The sequence below is a fragment of the Phocoena phocoena genome, chromosome 6, assembly GCF_963924675.1.
Source record: "Phocoena phocoena chromosome 6, mPhoPho1.1, whole genome shotgun sequence".
Taxonomy (NCBI): domain Eukaryota; kingdom Metazoa; phylum Chordata; class Mammalia; order Artiodactyla; family Phocoenidae; genus Phocoena; species Phocoena phocoena.
In genome coordinates, this window is record NC_089224.1 from 31678072 (window position 1) to 31698526 (window position 20455).

Genomic DNA, 20455 nt, shown 5'->3' on the forward strand with positions numbered 1-20455 from the left:
TCAGGACTTCCTCATGGGTTGGATGTGGGATGTAAAATAAACAGGAGTCAAGGTTGTAGACTGAGCAACTGGAGAGAGAGAATTGTCTCTAACTACAGTTGGGGAAAGCTGAGGTTAGAGCACATTGGGAAGGGAAGGGAAAGTCAGATTAGTTTTATATATGTTGAGTTTGTGATATTATTAGAGAGCCAAGTGGAGATGTGGAGTAGTCATGAGACTGGATGAGATCACCAAGGAAGAGACTGGAGTTGAAAAGGACAAGAACTGAGCACTGGGGCACTAGTAAAGGAAACTTAAGAAGGGGTGGCAGTGAGGTAGGCAGAAAACAAAATATGGTCATATAAATAAAGTATTTGCAAGAAGAGAGAGTGATCAGCTATATCAAATGCCCCTTCTTGGAAGTACTTTCTTTGGCCATACACAGTGGAAACTATGTAGCCATTAATGTTTGTTAAATGAATGAATTTTGAGATTACAGTGATTTTCATCATCTTTTTAAAGTTAATTATTCAAGTAAATACATGCTTTCTAATATTTTAAAAATATAGCAAAACATGGTAGTTACATAAATTACACATGCAATAAAATGACATAGAACTAGAGAAACATGTTGTATGAATATCAAATTCCTGGCTTTGATACCGTGCTAGAGTTAGCATAAAATGTCATATAACTGTTGGGTGAAACAGAGAGGGAACACGGGACCTCTCTCTACTATCTTTGCAATTTCCTGTGAATTTATAATAATTTCAAAATAAGAAGGTAAAACAGTATGGCGAAACATGAGAAATCAAAGATCTTTTTTCCATTATCACCTTGCTTTCCAGCCCCCTATTCCACTCACCCCCATGCCCAGAGGTAACCACTGTTAAGCTCTGTTAAAATGTCCATTTTTCCTAACCTCCTGAAATATTTTAAAGTAAATATGAGGTAGGTCAGATCATAAAAGTGATTCAGATAGTGCCACAGACTGAATGTTGTGTCCCTAAAAATTTGTTTTTTGAAAACTAATGCCCAGTGCAGCAGTAGTGTTTGGAGGCGGGCCTTGGTAGGTGATTAGGTCATGTGGGTGGAGCTCTCATGAATGGAATTAGTGTTCCTATAAGACACCTAAGAGAACCCCCCGGCCCCTTCCCCCATGCTGCAACACAGTGAGAAGATGGGGGTCTATGAACCACGTAGCCAGTTCTCACCAGTCACTATAACTGCCAGCACCTTGATCTTGGACTTTCCAGCCTCCCTTGCATACGGTCTCAGCTTCTTTGTCCCTTTCTTGCTTTGTCACACTTGGTTGGCAAAGCCACAAAACTTTGTGGGATGCAACACTTCTGCTTCTAGGTTCCTGCTCTTTCTGTTACACCATACTGTAATGAACACAAACTGTCAAAGCAAAAAGAAGGCTTTTCTTTTTCTCTGAAGTACTGTGGCATCAGACTTCAGCAAGAAAAACTGACTGTAAGGGACATATTGGCTTAGTGAAATGCACTTTTTTTCCTTCTTTTGTATTTCCTTTGTATTTGTCTTCAGTAGTTGCTTGACCTAACATCCTTCTGTTGGCTCTATACAATGAAAATACAAACTAAATGACAATAGAAAAAAATAATTAAAGCATTAAATTGTACAAATTACGAATCTGTTCCAAATATACTCACATTACATACAATGCACATTTCAGTAGAGATCTACAGTGAACGACTCTATACATTCCGGGAAGCTTCATGACATCTAGGAAAGGGCTAAGAATTTACATCCAATCACAGTTTGTAACGGATTTCTTATCACCAGTCTGCAAGCTATGCTGAGCACATCGTTAGCATCACTTGTACAGGGAACCGATTTTGTCTGGGAAAAAGGGAAGAAGCAAGCTCTAGGCTCAATTCTGAGTTCATTACAACTTCTCAGGAATCTCAGCAGAGGCCTATTTAGTACAGTTTCAAAAAAGTAAATATGTTAAGGTAAGGAGGCAACCCTTTAGAACTTCAAACACATTTTCTTGCTGTATTTATGTAGAACTCTCCAACTACAATGGGCAGTTGTGAAGAGGTTCTTCCTCAGGACAACATGGTCACAGGACTTGGACAACCAGTGGGACTGAGAGGCAGCTTCATGACTGGGGAGGAGGGCTTCCTTTTAAGTTGGAGACAGATGTGTAACACACAGCCTATGAGCCCTGCAGCCTTCTGCTCCTATCATCTGGCGTAACGCTTCGTGTAGTCTTCAACTTTATTCCCCAAGTCCTCCTTGTCCCACAGACGATGTTCTGCAGCTTCATGATTCAGTGGAACATCAGAATTGAGAGGATCAGTAAACAGAGTTTAATCCCGAAACAACATCGTTCCGTGTCCTCATGGGAGCCCAGCCGGTGCCATCAACTGAATGTTCTCTTAGTAAACTTCGACATATTTTACCAGTGATCCTGGTCAAGCATTTCACGTTGGGAGGTTGGAGTTACAGTTTGCTGAAAGCAGTGAAGCTTGTTTGGATCAGAAAAATGCACTTTACATGTGCAACGTATTATAAATTAGCTTCATTTCAAGCAACCTCTTTAATAAGCAGCATGTCTCTCATAGAAGCCCTCCGAGCAGAGTTGGAGGCTATGGCTGATGTCCGGGACCCTTTGAGACCCATCATCTCGCTTCTGTATGCTTGCCAACGTCAGTATTACTGCTCTCTTTACCCTGGGCACCCGAGACAGGCGAGATGTGGCCCCTCACCTCCTGAGGTGGGCTTGCTGTTAATTTAGTTTTAGAGAAAGTCATACTGTTCAACAAGTAGAAGTAGCTTAATTAACTTCTGTTTATGGCAGCAGCAGCACTTTTGAAGACACGCAAGATGCCCCCCCCTTAATTAATTTGGAAATTGGGAAAAGTTACTTTGACTTGGTAGTCATTAAAAAAGTCAATTAAAAGAAAAAACAGCATTTAAAAATTTCTTATCTACCTTAAAAACAGCCTATGTAATTTTTGTACATAACCCTAAATACATGTTTCCTCTTTCATAATTGAGGTAATTAGAAAAATGAAAAAAAGTCATGTTTATTTTGTTAATGTAAAAGTTCTTTGTTGTTGAAGAACTACATCCAGAATATCTATATCTTCTTTTTTTTTTGCGGTACGTGGGCCTCTCACTGCTGTGGCCCCTCCCGCTGTGGAGCACAGGCTCCAGACACGCAGGCTCAGCGGCCATGGCTCACGGGCCCAGCCGCTCCGCGGCATGTGGGATCCTCCCGGACTGGGGCACGAACCCGTGTCCCCTGCATCGGCAGGCGGACTCTCAACCACTGCGCCACCAGGGAAGCCCTATATCTTCTAAATCTATTATATTAAACAATTTGAAGTCTCTTTTTTTGCATGTTTGTTTTCTTTTAAATGTAGCATTACTAAATATTGCATAAGAATGTAACTTGTTGAATTGGCAGTAATTTTTAAACTTCTTGTGATGCCACAAAATTCTGCTTCATTAATAAGCACTGCTATGTAAAATTAAAAGATATCTAGGGTTTTTTTTTTTGGGGGGGTGAATAGTTGTAAAATAAACCTGAAAAATTATAAAAATTGTGTGAATTGAGATTTAGGGTTTTAAACCCCTTCTCCCTCTTGTCCTTGCAGCCCAGGGTGGTAACTGCTTCCTGCAACTCTTTATCTTGAGCCTCCCTAGGTTTCCTCTTTTGCTTGCTAGACTTTCAGCACCCATGTGACCAATTCCTGTATTAGGTTCCTTCTATTAAAAAAAAAAAGATTTAAGGTTTAAAAGTGTAATATGCACTTTCTAAAGATGAAACCTGTATTGATTGAGGGAAAATATGCGTAAGTATATTAAATGAGATGATGTTTTAGAAGGTTTTTGCTCTGTTGTCTAAACAATTTGTTTTTGATTAAGGTGTTTTCATATAGAAATAATCATACATATTTACCAGTATTGCACTGCTGTATGAATGGTGGACAATACACTAATCCCATGATGCTGTGATTGGTTTGAGTATTTTAAGGTGGAGTATTAGAACAGGAAGGATAATTTGAATTATCTAAAAAGAAATCTTGGTACTATATCATAAATTGTGTTATGTTAAATTTTTGCATTTTTGTAGCACTAGGATTTTTGATAACATTTTACTGGCTGATTTTAGGTAATTTAATAGTCACACATTGCACACTGAAGTGACCTGCCAGAAGCACATAAAACTCAAACATTTTCCTGTGGTTTCCAGTATTATGTTGCCCATGATAAAAACTTTCAATTGTATGGCTTTTATGACATCTAATATATAGAAAACAGAATTGTGTGTTTAATATCATTAACTTTTTTTTTCTTTTCAGATTATCTGCAATGGTGAAATGAAGTAATTCAAGATGAGCAAGTTAAAAGTGATACCAGAGAAAAGGTACTGCAATTTTATTTTTATTTATTTATTTATGGCTGAGTTGGGTCTTTGTTGCTGCTTGTGGTCTTTCTCTGGTTGCAGCGAGTGGGGGGTACTCTTCATTGCTGTGCGCGGGCCTCTCATTGTGGTGGCTTCTCTTGTTGCAGAGCATGGGCTCTAGGTGTGTGGGCTTCAGTATTTGTGGCGCACGGGCTTAGTTGTTTCACAGCATGTGGGATATTCCGGACCAGGGCTCAAACCCGTGTCCCCTGCATTGGCAGGTGGATTCTTAACCACTATGCCACCAGGGAAGCCCTGGTTCTGCAATTTTAAATACCAGTATGTATAAATTACAGAAATAATGCATGAAGTGATCATTTGAAACTTTTTACTTTAAGAAATATTTGTTTAAATATAGTGTGTTATATTTATGTTATTTTATTAATATTTATTAATGTTTAACTTTTCAGTTAAAGCAGGAGTCAGCAAACTAGGACACATGGGTCAAATCTGGCCTACTTCTTATTTTTGTGTGGCCTATGAGCTAAGAGTGGTTTTTACGTTTCTAAATGGTTGGGAATAAAAATAAAAAGAAGAATAATATTTTCTGACATATGAAGATTATATGAAATTCAAATTTCAGTGTACGTAAATAAGGTTTTACTGGAATACAGCTGTGCTCACTTATTTACATATTGTCTGGCCACTGAATTTTTTTCCTTACATAAGACTTGATCAAAGCACATCCATTTCCACAGAAAACTTATGATATTCTTTCTGTCTTTAAAGGCTTCTATAGATGCTCTTTTTAGTTTATTTTTTTGCCCCTTTTAGATTTATTTCTCAACTGTGAGATCTCTATTAGACACTTTCATGTACCTAACCCAGCACTGAATCTTTGAGAATAGAAAAGAAACATAAATATAACACTTAAACACAGTGCTTTGCAGAAAATGGGTGTTGAGTATGTCCTGAAGAATTGAGCCCTATTCTCTTTTTACATGAAGCTTATAACCTCATGAAAGCACCTGAACAAATGCAGTATAGTGGTTTAACCAGTATACAGTGAAGTGTTAAATTGTGAGGTCCATAGAGTTAGAAAACAGGATCCTCATAAATAGGTGTTTATTGTGTGATATGGACTTGAAGAGGCAAGGCTGGCTTGAGACTTTCTGACTTTTTAGCAAATCTGGAGGATTGGGTAGAATATTGATACTTGCTGAGTTTACGCAAGGACTGTAATTGGATGGATTAGATTGGCAGATTTAAAGACCATGTGAGTGGGTGGTGAGAAATCAAGTAATGAAAATTTTATAAGATACAAGAAGCAGAATTTTTCTCTACTCCCTACTCTACATCATCATGTTCATGCCCTAAATGTTATCACCAGCAAAACTCTCCTTTCAAAGTACTAATTCAGACTTTTCATTTTCCAACAAAAATCTTTTACCTTTCTAGCTCACTTGTTCAAGTGGCTGTACTGCAAAGAGTTCTGCCTTATCCAGAGCTCTGAGCTATTGACTTTTGTCATCTCTTCCTCTCTTACCTAGTGTAGAATCCATTGTTCATCATTACACTCTTGGAATACCTGAAATGTTTTTACCTCACTTTGTATTATTTCATCACACATACCAGACGAAGTCCTTTCCCTGGGTAGACCTTTACTGAGCAGCTGAATGATGTTGGAGGATGAACTAACTTGGAAGATATTGCTAAAAATTATGGATCATTATTGATCAGTAATCTTACTATCGTGGTTCTCTATAAAGCTCATTTTCTCAATTTTTTTAATGACTGTTTTACACTTTCTTCATACCTTTCAAATCTTTGAAATCCTCAGATGTATCATATACATACCCTCAGCAGTTGACCTCCTCTGTGATATCATAGAGATAAAACAGTTTATTATCCTTATATTTCTTACACAAAATTTGCATACTCCCCTTTACTTGATTCTATCCTCTGTTTACCCTCCTGTTATTTACTGCAACAGAGGATGTGTCTGTTTTTTGTTAAAGACTAATACTGTCACCTGTGTTCTAGATTTCACCTCTCTCTTTCCTTCTCAGGGTCTTTTAATCATTAGTATTGTTCTGTATTGAATCTTTAACTCCTCCATTCCGTATCATTTAAACATGATCTAGGCTTTCCAATATTTAGACTCTGCTCTTCTGTTACTACTCAATTTATCTGATTTCCTCAAAAGACAAAAATTTTGAAATAGCCTATAAATGAAATCTACATCTCATTTTACACTCTCTAACCACTCTTCTTTAGTTTCTGCCTTATCCACTACACCAACAGTACCTACGAATTTTTAAACAGCTTTATTGAGATATAATCATCTTCCAACAAGCTGTATATAGAGAGTACAGTTTGGTAAGTGTGGCCTATGTATAACTGGAATTATCCTCTCAATCAAAATACTGAAAATATTTATCATGCTCAAATGTCTCCTGGTGCCCTTTTGTAATCTTTCTCTCCCACCCCATCCCTCACTCCAGACAACCATTGATCTGCTTTCTGTCACTACAGATGTGTTGGCTTTTTTAGAACTTAATATAAATGGGACCATACAGTATGTCTTTTTTGGGGGTGGGGGTGGAGGTAGAAGGTAGGGGTGTGGGTATGCCTTCTTTGATTCGTGCAATTATTTTTGAGAATCATCTCTTGCAATCATACCTTTTTTGATTAGTAAGTAGTATTCCATTGTGTTGATATACCACAATTTGTTTATCCATTCAACTTTTGGATATTTGGGTTGTTTCCAGTTTTTGGTTGTTGCATGAGCATTTTTGGACTTACACTTTATTTTGAGCATTTTTGGACTTATACTTTATTTTCTATTAGCTAAATACCTAGGACTGGAATGGCTGAAGCATATGGTAGGTCTGTGTTTCTTTTTATGAAACTGCCAACAATCTGTTTTACAAAGACATTAATACCATCTTCTATTCCCTGCAGCAGTGTATGAAAGTTCTAGTTCTACATTCTCACCAGCACTTGGTATGGTCATTCTTTTTAAATTCTTAAGTTCTTATGATCATTGTTTTAAAATTGTAGCCATTGTAATAGGGGTGTATTGGTATCTCATTGTGATTTTAATTTGCGTTTCTCTAATGACATGTTGTTGAGCATCTTTTCATGCACTTATTCGGTGAAATATCTTTCCAAATCTTCCAATTTTTGGAATTGCAGTGTTTCTTAATAGTTGAGTTTTAGAATTTTTTTATATATTATGGGTACAAGTCCTTTATAAGATATTTGAATTGCAAACATTTTCTTCCAGTCTTGTCTTTTCATATTCTGTGCAGTATCTTTTAAGATCAGAAGTTTCAAATTTAGATGATTTCCATTTGCTTATTTGTTCTTTTATGGATTATGCTTTTAGAGTTGCATCTAAGAAATATTTGCATAACCCATATTACCAATGTTTTCTCTTATGTTTCTTCTAGAAGTTTTTATAGTTTTAGATTTTACATTTAGGACTATGCTCCTTTCTGAGTTAATTTTTATATATGGTGTGAGGTATGGATAGAAGTTCTTTTTTTTGTGCATATGGATATCTGGTTGTTCAGCACCATTTTTAGAAAGACTATCCTTTCTTCACTGAGTTTCCTTTGTACCTTTATCAAAAATCCGTTATTTGTGGATGTGTAGGTCTATTCTCATACTCTGTTTTGTTCCGTTGATCAACATGTCTATCTTAGTGCCTATACCTCACTGTTTGGATAATTGTTGCTTTATAACGAGTCTCAAGATTTAGATAGTGTTGGTCTGCCAACCTTTTCTTTTTTCTAAAGTTTGGCCTATTTTAGGTTCTTTGCATTTCCATATGAATTTAGCATCAGTCTGACAATTTCTACATGACAGCCTGTTGGTATTTTGATTGGGATTGCCTTGATTCTGTAGATCACTTTGGGGAGAATTGATATCTTAATACTATTGTCTTCTTACTCTTGAACATGATATATCTCTCTTTTATTTATGATCTTCTTTAACTTCTCTCACTAGTATTTTGTAGTTTTCAGTGCACTGGTTTTTCAGGTTTATCCCTATTTCCCATACAAATAACAACTCTTTGAGGGGTGTCCCTAATAATTTTTAAGAGTATAAAGTGAGGCTGAGAAATGTGGTTTTAACAGAGTTGGAATAGGCCTGACTAAAACTCTTGTTATTATAAAAGAGAGAACAAATATTGGGGGAAAGTTAAAGTTAGAAGTTAGCCATAAGCACTTACCTAAAATCCCACTAGAACATGACCGGAGAAATTTTTAAAAATAATGAATATAAAATAATTAGCATTTAGTTAACTTTGGTGAAGAAATTTAAAGGATAACTTTAATTATTGTTGACACTGGTATAAATTCAGGTTATTTAAAATTTTAACAAACTTTTATTGGTTTTCTTTAACAAATCCCTTGATACTATTGAGCTACATTTATTGTTAAAGAAGCCTTTATTGTGTTTAATTATTATCTTAGAAGTAGTTAGAGAAGTATTGTTCTCTTCCATTTAGAATATTATTTTCCAAACTTACATATTTAAATATTTAACTATTTCTATAAAGGAATGGTAGTGAAATTTCTGTTTTTCATTGTCCTTTGCTGCACGATAAAGAAAAATAAAGATTTGTGATCAGTATTTGGAGAGAAACAATAAAAATATGATTAAAGCAAAAGTAATAAAAATAAAGAGTTATAAATGAGGAACAACCATTTCTGAAAGATAATGTGTATATTTTGGACATAAAACTATATGGTTTGAAAGTAAATCTTTATTACTATGAGTCTTGGTTAAGTCTAAAACTTTGATATATTTTAATGAATTTTTTGCTGTCAGATGTTTATATCTTATTTATGAAGACGTTTACTATCTGTATTCAATTTACGTTTTAAGATGAAAAGGTAATAAAATTTATTTATAATGTGAAGATAGGTTCTTTAGCCCTTGCACTTGCTTGGGAAATTATCTGTTGCAAGGTAATATCTATACACCATTGAGACTTTTGTAACTTACAAAAAAATTATGTTTTTAGGGAAATAGCTGTAAGGCTGGATGTAAACTCGAAGAATCAAAAGCAGTAGGAGACCACTACAGTGAAACAAATATTTGAGTGATAGTTTAAAATATACATTGGAAAGTTAACTCGATTTGATGTATTTCACATTGATCATATTTTCAATTCCATGATTTTTTTACTATAAAGTAATTAACATTAGCAGTTATAAATGGAAACTCCCGGGGTTGGTCTTGGTCTCATTTTGATTCATCTAAAAATAGGGCAAGGCAGGGAAGATAAATCCTTGTCTGAGCCTCTTTATTTAACAATTTTCTGCTCTGCTGTGTAGCTCAGATCACTCATTGAATAGCTGTATAGCTTTTGTTTTTACCTTTATCCTTGGATTTTCCAAAGTCTAAAAATCATTCAGTAGGTAGAGGTGCCCTCTGGTGTTCACCCTGCAGTTCTCTCAACATTAGTGTCAGCAGCCTTAAATTTTTAGGGCTGAGTTGGGGGTGGCTTGGAATATTTCGTCCAGTTTTTATTCTGTCAATGAGAAAAGTAAAAATAGGGAAATCAACTTGCCTACGTTCTTAATTTCCATTTGTTTGCCGTCCTTCAAAAAATTCATGCATCTATCCATCTATAATTTGTAAGAGCATGATTCTTAGAAAGGAATCACTTAGTTGCAAGTTGTTTTACTTTGATAGTGGTGTGATTTAATTTAAAATTCAAACTCTTACTTTGGAATGGAACAGAGCATGTGTTATGATCAGTGTGTTTTGTATGTTTTTGAATATTTTTAATAGTAAATGTTTTATTAGCTACTGAAAAATGCTAACAGATGACCTTTAAGAGAAAAATAACTGGAGAAAACTAAACAAAAAAACCCACTCAATTATTAAATTTCAGAATCCTGGTTTCCATAATGCAAATTTTTCTTAAATCTAGGTTACAGAATTGTTTTTAAAGATGTATTTGCTCTCTAGTATGCAGACTGTGGTGTCTTAATACCATTTCTTACCAAAAAGAACCAGGGCTTTTTGGAGAAAGGGTCGATTCCAGATCAGAGAACAAAATGTGCAAGATAAGTTGAGAACAACAGTTCTCAAACTTTTTGTCTAAGAACCCCCTTGTGCTCTTAAATTAATGACTCGTAAAAGCTTTTGTTGAATGTGCGTTATTTTTAATCTATTGATATTTACCATATTATAAATTAAAACTGAGAAATTAAAAAAATTTTATTACTTCATTTAAAAATAACAGTAATAAACCCATTGCATAATAACATAGTAATATTTTATGTTAAAATAACTAAATTATCAAAAATATTTAGAAGGTGGCATGATTTATTAAATTTTTGCAAATCTCTTTAATGTCTGGTTTAATGGAAGACAGCTAGATTTTCTTATCTCCTTCTGAGTTCAAACTGTCATACATACATCAGTATACATATTGTTTATAGTACACACATATGTTATACGTATGTACATATATGTTTTAATGAGTATTCATGTTGTTAATGTATATGGCTACAATATGGGCTCACATAGGTATATATTTAGAAAAGGAAGGAATAGTTGAATAAAAGGCCTTTTCACATAATTGTGGCTAATTGTCCTTTGATTTATGATGGAGGAAAATAAAGTTGTGTGTTCAGTATTTGGAGAGAAACAGTAAAAATGTGATTAAAGCAAGAGTAATAATTATAGGTGAGGAATAAACATTTCTGAATAACAATGTACTTTAGAAATAAAGCCATATTGTTTGAAATTCAAATTGAAGTGGATGTTCTTTGATATTACACTAAAACTTGATAAGTGGTAGTTCCTTAAAGGTTAGTTGCACTGTGGAGTCAGAAACCACATATGTGAACTTTTAATTTTCTTTTACATTAAAATCCATTGGTCTCTTTTGCATATTGACTGGTTCTTTTTCCCATGTCTGAATTTGTAACATCACACATTGGTCAGTATTTGGAACATATTGATTCAGTGAGTTATGCAGACCTTCTAAATATTGACAATATTTATTACACAGTTTGAAAAAATTACATTTACTAATATCACCAGTGATTTTATCAGAAAATTCTTTAAGAAGGGGGAAGCTGTCAAGGTCATGATGGTAGATCTTTGTTTTCCAAGATTCTAATTTTTGCTTGAAAGTTCACATTTAATCATTGGTAACAAATCTATCAGTTGTTTCCTTGAAATGATAGACTCATTTTGTTTATTGCCAAGAAAATGCACTCCAGAATACCCCAGTGCAAATAATCATTGTCAGTTGTTTTTTTAAAGTAAAGATGATGTTCTACGGAAAAAGTAACTAGTTCAGCTTGCAGTTTAAACTACCACACAAGTGTTTTCCCTCAACCATCCTATTTCATTGTGCAGCTGAAATGTCTTATGTGCACACAGAATATTAAAAAATGTATACTCACAGGTGAAACTGGCATTTTTGTTTTTAACTGTGAGTGCATGTTGGTGAAGAACATGGTGACTGCTAGTTATCACACAGTGACTACAGTTTGGTGTCACTGTCTTGATTGTATCATGTGCCAGCACTTTATCCACCATTGCCTTCAGATCAACAATGTAAATGTCCACACTGTGTCAAAGGTAAATAGTGTCTTAGTATTTTTATGAAAATAGTTTTTGACCTCACAGATTTTCTGAAAGAGCCTCAAGTACTCAGTTTTGTAGAGCATATACTGAGAACTGCTGGCCTAATAACAGTCTTGTTATATCAAAATCCAGGAACCTATCAAAGACTAGGATCATAACAAAAGGACTTGGGAGCCCACACGAAGAGGCTCCCATTGATCAAAGGTGGGGCAATTTGAGCATTAATAACTACAGTGGATAAAATGTATCATATGCGTTTAAATCTGAGTACATATTGATACATGAAATCAAAATACTTCATTGATTACTTGGGGAGGACTTTTGGAAATGAACTCATTCTTCTGAAAACTGGTAAATAAAGATAAATTAAAAATCCAGCATTTATTTTGCTTTTATTTGATGAATTATACCTCTGGATAATTAAATAAGGGATTTTTCTTTTTATGGAATTGTCCTAGGTAAGAAGTAGAAGGAATGGAAATGGTAGAGTATCAGTGCTTTTCAACCCCTACTAAAGTAATGGATCTAGGCAGTGGTAACCAGTGACTGCTTATATGACAAAAGTAAGATAACCAGATCCTGTTTGCTTCCTTATGGAAGATTACAGTACCACTTACAAAGAATTCATGTCACCAAATCAGGCCTTGATCAGATTAGGCCTTTAAATTCGACTACCAGTTTACAGAAAATAAAGATAGACAAACATATTAATGATACCATTGTTGGGGAGGGGAAAATATATGTACACACACACACACACACACACAAGAATATATTGTATTGAATTTGTATATTTTAAAACTTTATGTTAATATCATACTGTATATATTTTGTTGTTTTTTCATTTAGAGATTTATACATAGTGATATATATTTTCATTTCCATATAATGCTGGCTATTTGCAAAATTGGGAAATATTGTATTATTTTATTTTAGTTACATTCTTAAATAGTATGCTCAATATGTTTTTTTCATCCTCCAGATACCTTTTCAGATGAAGTACCTCCAAATTTAAAGCATTGAGTCTAGTTGTTAATCTAAAAAAAGTATAAATATACTGTTTTCCATATGCTTCATTTTTTTGTTCATTCTGAATATAGCTGGGTATTGCCTATTCTGTGCTAGCCACTGTTCGAAATACTACGTATATAGAATAAGACATGCAAGGTCTTTACCTTTGTGAAGCTTACATCATTGGACACATTTTAATATTGGAAGCTGAGGGGCTGGTGGAGAAGTGGGGACATCTTCAGGTTGTAACCTGAAATGAGAAGGAGCCAGCCATATGAAGAACTGGCAGAAATTATCCTCTAGGTTGAGAGGACAGCAAATATAAAGATCTTGAGATTGGGAAGAAACTTGCTATATTCAAGGAACTGGTAGAAGGCCAGTGTGTTTGGCTCCCAGTATGAGGGCAGCAAGAATGAAAGCAGATTATTTAGGATGCTGTAATTGCCAAGTGAGAAATGATGATTGCTTGGACTTGGGTAGTAATAATGATAAGAGATAGAGAGAAGTGGATGGATTTGAGGTGTTTTAGAGATGGAGCTAATATTGAGCTGGGCATGGGAAAGAGAGTCTAGATTTTTGTCTTGAGCAACGGATGTTTCATGTGAGTTTGCGAAAGTTAAGATTTGGAAGAGGAGCAGGTTGAGGCTGAAGTTGAACGTAGGAGCCAGGCAGCATATCAGTTTTAATCTAACCCCCAGCTGTGGGGTTAGATGAGATTGCTTGGGGTAGTAGAATGGAGAGAGTGAAGGGAAGAGGGCTGGGGATAGAGCTGTAGGGGGTCCTCAGCATCTAGAGGTTTGTTGGAGGAGGAGCCAGTAGAGTCGATCTAAAAGAAGTGGCGTTAGGAAGAAAATCAGGAGAATATGGAGCCATTGAAGCCCAAGGGAGAAAGTGAAGAAAGAAGAAGCTGATTGGGATAGGGCTGAGATTCTGAATCTGACAAGGAAAGAAGTGACCACAGGAGGTTTTGGGGAGACCTCAGAGTGCAGATGCCAAACTAGTAGTTTGAAAAAGTGAACATGTGAGGAAACGGAGAGGTCAAGTACAGACATTTCCTTCAAGGAGTAGCAGAGAAATGGGGTGGTAACTAGTGGGATCTCCTGGATCATATTGTGTGCCAATGGGTATGATCCAGTTGAAAGGGAGAGCTAAAGGATGAATCAGAGAAAGATTACTTGAAGGAACAAATACATTGGGAATGCAAGAAGGGCTGGGGTTAGGCATGCCAGTGGAGGGATTGTTCTTTGAGTCTCAACATACCGGCCAAAGAGAGCCTTTTAAAAGCAAGTCAGGGCTTCCCTGGTGGTGCAGTGGTTGAGAATCCATCTGCCAACGTAGGGGACATGGGTTCAAGCCCTGGTCCGGGAAGATCCCACATGCCGTGGAGCACCTAAGCCCATGTGCCACAACTACTGAGCCTGTGCTCTAGAGCCCGTGAGCCACAACTACTGAAGCCCTCGTGCCTAGAGCCCATGCTCTGCAACAAGAGAAGCCACCACAACGAGAAGCCCGCGCGCCACAACAAAGAGTGGCCCCTGTTCGCTGCAACTAGAGGAAAGCCCGTGTGCAGCAACGAAGACCCAATGCAGCCATAAATCAATCAATCAATCAATCAATCAATCAAGTCAGGTCACATCACTCTTCTCAAAAACTTCCTGTCTCACCTAGTTGCAAAAAGTCAACGTTTTTACAGTGGCTTATAAGGCTCTAAATGATTGTGCTCTCTTCTACCCCACCCTCAACTTTGACCTCATCTTTTACCGTTATTCTCCTTTAAGTCTGCTGCGGCCATCTCACTCTTTTTTTTTTTTTTGCGGTATGCGGGCCTCTCACTGTTGTGGCCTCTCCCGTTGCGGAGCACAGGCTCTGGACGCGCAGGCTCAGCGGCCATGGCTCACAGGCCCAGCCGCTCCGCGGCATGTGGGATCTTCCTGGACCGGGGCACGAACCCGTGTCCCCTGCATCAGCAGGCGGACTCTCAACCACTGCGCCACCAGGGAAGCCCCCATCTCACTCTTAATTGAATACAGCAGGCATGGTCCTGCCTTGATGTTTTGATGATTGTGACTCTGTCTTCTGGTCAGCTCTTTCTGTGGGTGTCTGCACCGTTTACTCTCTTACTCCTCTCAGGCCTTTCCCTAAATGGTACCCTCTCAAAGTTTTCCCTGACCACCCTGTCTAAAATTGCAACCTTCCGCACCCTTTCATCTTTTATTCCCACAACCCGCTTTTCTCCATAGTGCTTCCTACCTCCTTCGTACTATATAATTATTTATGTAATTTGTCCCATTAGAATGTTCACTCTGAGGGGCAGGAATTTTTGTTCATTTTGTTTACTGTTGGCAGTACCTAGAATAGCACCAAATATGCAAATGTATAATGAATGGGAATAAAGAAGAAAGAATGTGGGTAGAGAATCAGAGAGATTTAAGAAACTGTTTGTGGGAAATGAATGTATTCTTTTTTGATTTTATAATAGTTATGAAGCAGGGTACTAGCTGAGAATGGAGTGGGTTAGAAGGGATGGTTAGAGTTTTGAGGAAAGCATAGGATGTGTAAAAAGTCTGCTTGGAGAGTGGAAAGGTGAATTGTCAGAATGTGATAAAAGATTGCTGGATAGGGTTGAGTGCACTTTTGTGGTTTCCTGAAATAGAATGTTTCTCATGTAAATCAACAGAACATAGCAATGTTAAGCTCTAACAAAGAGTAAGGAAATGTGACATGTGTAAATGCTTAAAGTTTTTAGAAGGGTAGAATTTTGTTTTGATTTGTTTTTAACACTGATCTTTATAGTATTTTATTTGCAATTGATGTAGAATGTGCCCTAATTTAAAGTAACATTCTTTTTTTAGCCTTACCAATAACTCTCGGATTGTGGGACTCCTGGCTCAGCTGGAGAAGATCAATACTGAATCTACAGAATCAGATACTGCCAGATATGTTACATCAAAAATTCTTCATCTGGCTCAGAGTCAAGGTAAACTTTAATCTCTTGTTTTTGGAATGCTTTCTTAATTCTTTAAATGTAGATGCTAAGAATGTTCAGACTTTTGATAAATACATGGTTATGTAAAAATTGAACTTTCTCCCATAGACTCAAGAACTAGAAAAGTGAATAACTGTGGAAGAAATTGATCTTCAAAGCATTGTTTCTAAAAAATGATTATGAGTTTACTTATGTATGAATGCCCCCCTTTCCCTAATTTTCAGACAACACCTAATTCCAGTACTACTTTTTCTAGAATGTTGACAAAAAGATGGCAGGTTTTATGTTGGTTATTAGTGTTGTTCCCCATTTTGAAATGCAAGCCCTGTCATTCAGTGATTGGGTGACCTTAGGGAAGTTTTGAATCTCTAGGACTTAGCTGCACCATCTCTGAAATAGAGATAAGAGATATCATGTAATTATCATGTAATTTACATGAGAAGCATGTAAAAATAATGTTAAAAATGTTCAGTAAATGATGTCTGTAATTAGGCATAATTTATCTGTTTTATGAAGCTAGTACTACTTAGTTGGTATCAAAACCTTGACAGAGTACAAGAGAAGGAAAGTATTAACTTTGCACTTAGGAACCTAAATTTGAAAAATCTCAAATAAAACATTAATGAATTAAGTCCAATTATAATATCAAGAAATATATCAGTATAGCATTATTTGGACAGGTTGAATAAAACCCACGTGATTACCTCAATAGGAGCTAAAAAAGAAATTTAAGATTCCAAAATCTGTGCTTGATTAAAAAAAACCTTGATTTTTCTTTTTCTAAATAAGGGTAAACCAGTAGCTACCTTTATATTTAACAGTGATACATTGAAGGCATTCTGTTAAAATTAAGATCCAGACAATTCACAATTATTTTAATTTATTTAGTTTTTTATTATTTCATTATTCTGGAGGTGTAGGTCATTGAAATATTGTGCTTATCAACTAAGGTAAATGTATGAGGATGGTCACTGTATTAGTGCAAAGATAGATAGATGTACCAAGTATATTCACTGTATTCGCATACGAAATAACTCCTTAAAACAAAACAAAACACCCCAACAAAAACAAATTCTCCAAACCTATAGATACTACTTGCGTATAATTGCTCTCACCACTGTAGACTCTTCCCATCATAGTCTAGAAGTCCCAACTCCAACATCACTACTGAAAATGCCCCTAGTCATACCACTACCAGAGATTGTCCTTTTCCCCACCCTGCCACCCACAAATGGGAGAGCCAGCCCCTGAATACTGCCCCCTGGGGTTGTATAATACAATGACTCTGTTTATAGTTAACACAGTGTAAATTACTAGTGAAAGATTGTCCCATCATTATTTATAGCATAATCCAGTTGTCTATCCATTTGAGAGAGAAAGATTAGGAATTTACAGCTCAAAGAAGAAGAAATGCAAATATCTAGTAAACATATGAAAAGGTTCTTTACTTTCATAAAAGTCAGGAATTACTAATGAAAGCAACTAAGATATTTCTCACTACTTAGATTGGCAGAAATTAGAGAATGACAATATCCAGTGCCGTTGAAGGCATGGAAAATAGGGTATTCTCATACACTGTAGGTGGTGCAATAATTATTATAAGCTTTGGAGGAAAGAATCTGGCAATGTTTATTAAAATTTAAAGTGCACCTGCTATTTTACTTAACACTTCCACTCTCAGAAATCTGAGTGAAATAAAAATCTTATATAAAAGAATATTTGGAGGTGTTTATTTCAGTGTTTGTAAAGTCAAAGATCAAGAAACAACCTTAAATATCCAACTATGGAGAATGGTTGAATTAATTTTGATGTAGCCAAACTCTGGGACATTATAACTACATTATACAACTATTATCAATGATAAATTATTTATAATATATGCTGTGGTTCATATGTGGAACTACAGGCATACCTCAGAGATATTGTAGGTTCGATTTCAGACTACTGCAACAAAGCAAATATTGCAATAGGGTGAGTCACATGAAGTTTTTGGTTTCCCAGTGGATATTAAAGTTATGTTTACATTGTACTGTAATCTATTAAGTGTGCAATAGCATATGTCTAAAAAAATGTACATACCTTAATTAAAAATACTTTATTGCTTAAAATGTAAGCCCTCAGTGAGTCATAATCTTTTTGCTATTGGAGTGTCTTGCCTCAATATTTAAGGTGGCTGACTGATTGAGGTGGTGTTTGCTGAAGGCTGGGGTGGCTGTAGCAATTTCTTAAAATAAGACAGTGAAGTTTGCCACACATACTCTTTCATGAATGATTTCTCTATAGCATGTGGTGCTGTTTGATAGCATTTTACCCACAGTAGAACTTCTTTTAAAACTGGAATTAATCCTCTCAAACCCTACTGCTGCTTTATCAACTGAGTTTTTGTAGTGTTCTAAATCCTTTGTTGTCACTTCAACAATCTTCACAAGGAGTAGATTCCATCTCAAGACTACTTCCTTTGCTTATCCATAAGAAGCAGCTCCTCATCTGTTAATATTTTATCATGAGATTACAGGAATTCAGTCATATCATCAGGATCCACTTCTAATTCTAGTTCTCTTGCTGTTTCCACCACATCTGCAGTTATTTCCTCCTCTGAAGTCTTGAATCCCTCAAAGTCATCCATGAGGGTTGGAATCAAGTTCTTTGAGACTTCTGTTTATGTTGATGTTTTGACCTCTTCCCATGAATCACAGATGTTCTTAATGGCATCTAGAATGGTGAATTCTTTACAGGTTTTTAACTGACTTTGCTCAGATCCATCAGAGGAATCACTACCTATGACAGCTATAGCCTTATGAAATGTATTTCTTAAGTAAGAAGACTTGAAAGGCAAAATTACTCCTTGACCCATGGATTGCAGAGTAGATGTTGTGTTAGCAGGCATGAGAACAACACTAATCTTGTATATCTTCATCAGAGCTCTTCGTCAGAGTGACAAGGTACATTGTTAGTGAACAGTCCCATTTTGAAAGAAATCTTTTTTTTTCTGAGCAGTAGGTCCCAACAGTGGGCTTTAAAATATTCAGTAAACCATGTTGCAGACAGATGCGCTGTCATCCAGGCTTCATTGTTCCATTGACACAATACAGGCAGAGTAGATTAAGCATAATTCTTAAGGGCCCTAGAATTTTTGGAATTGTAAATGTGCATTGGCTTCAACTTCAAGTCACGAGATGCATTAGTCCCTAATGAGAGAAGCTTTGAAGCCAGATATTGACTTCTCCCTAGCTATGAAAGTCCTGGATGGCATCTCTTCCGATATAAGGCTATTTTGTCTACATTGAAAATCTGCTGTTTCATGTAACCAACTCACTGCAGCTTCTACATCAGCACTGCTTTACTTTGCACTTTTATGTTACAGAGATGGCTTCTTTCATTGAGCCTCATGAATCAACCTCTGTTAGCTTTAAACATTTCCTCTGCAGAAAAAGGTATTCCATGCAAATGGAAATCAAAAGAAAGCCAGAGTAGCAATATTTGTATCAGACAATAAAGACCATTACAAGAGACAAAGAAGGACTTAACATGATAATCAAGGGATCAATTCAATTGTAAATAAATTTACACCCAATATAGGAGCACTTAAATACATACAGCAAGTATTAACAGGCATAAAGGGAGAAATGGACAGTAACACAATAATAGTAGGGGGCTTTAACACTCCAGTTACATCAAGGGGGACATATCATCCAGACAGAAAATCAATATGGAAACACTGGCCTTAAATGACACATTTAACCAAATGGACTTGATAGATATATATAGAACATTGCATCTGAAAGCAGCAAAATACACATTCTTTTCAAGTGCACATGGAACATTCTCCAAGATAGTTCACATTCTAGACCAAAATAAGCCCCGGTAAATTTAAGAAAATTGAAATCATATCAAGTATCTTTTATAACCACAATGTTATGAGTCTAGAAATCAACTACAAGGGAAAAAAACCTGCGAAAACCACAAATATGTGGAGTTTAAACAGTACGTTACTAAACAAGAAATGGATCACTGAAGAAATCAAAGAGGAAATCATGAAATACCTGGAGACAAATGAAATGAAAATAATGGTCTGAAATCTGTAGGATGCAGTAAAAGCAGTTCTCAGAGGGAAGTTTATAGTGATACAAGCTTAGCCCAGGAAACAAAAATCTCAAATAACCTAACCTTACACCTAAAGAAACTAGAAAAAGAAAGAACAAACAAAACCCAAAATTAGTAGAAGGTAAGAAATCATAAAGATCAGAGCATAAATAAATGAAATGACTTAAAAAAATTAGAAAGAATGAGTGAAAATAAGAGCTGGTTCTTTGAAAAGATAAACAGAATTGATAAGCCTATAACCAGATACATCAAAAAAAAAAGAGAATGCTCAAATTGATAAAATCAGAAATGAAAAAGAAATTACAACTGAAACCACAGAAATACAAGAGCTCATAAGAGACTACTATGAACAACTATATGCCAATAAA

General features: G+C 35.9%; 1 protein-coding gene and 1 pseudogene across 1 annotated transcript in view; one reads left to right on the forward strand and one right to left on the reverse strand.

Annotated features, from left to right (window-relative positions):
• The window catches only part of AGTPBP1 (ATP/GTP binding carboxypeptidase 1), a 175169-nt gene that overhangs the window by 28568 nt on the left and 126146 nt on the right, over positions 1-20455 (forward strand). Inside the window, exons 2-3 of the mRNA XM_065879503.1 lie at positions 4317-4381; positions 15850-15974. The gene's annotated coding sequence lies outside the window, so the exon portion shown is untranslated. The remainder of the gene's footprint in view (positions 1-4316; positions 4382-15849; positions 15975-20455) is intronic.
• Positions 2190-18609, reverse strand: LOC136125020 (NEDD8-conjugating enzyme UBE2F pseudogene; annotated as a pseudogene).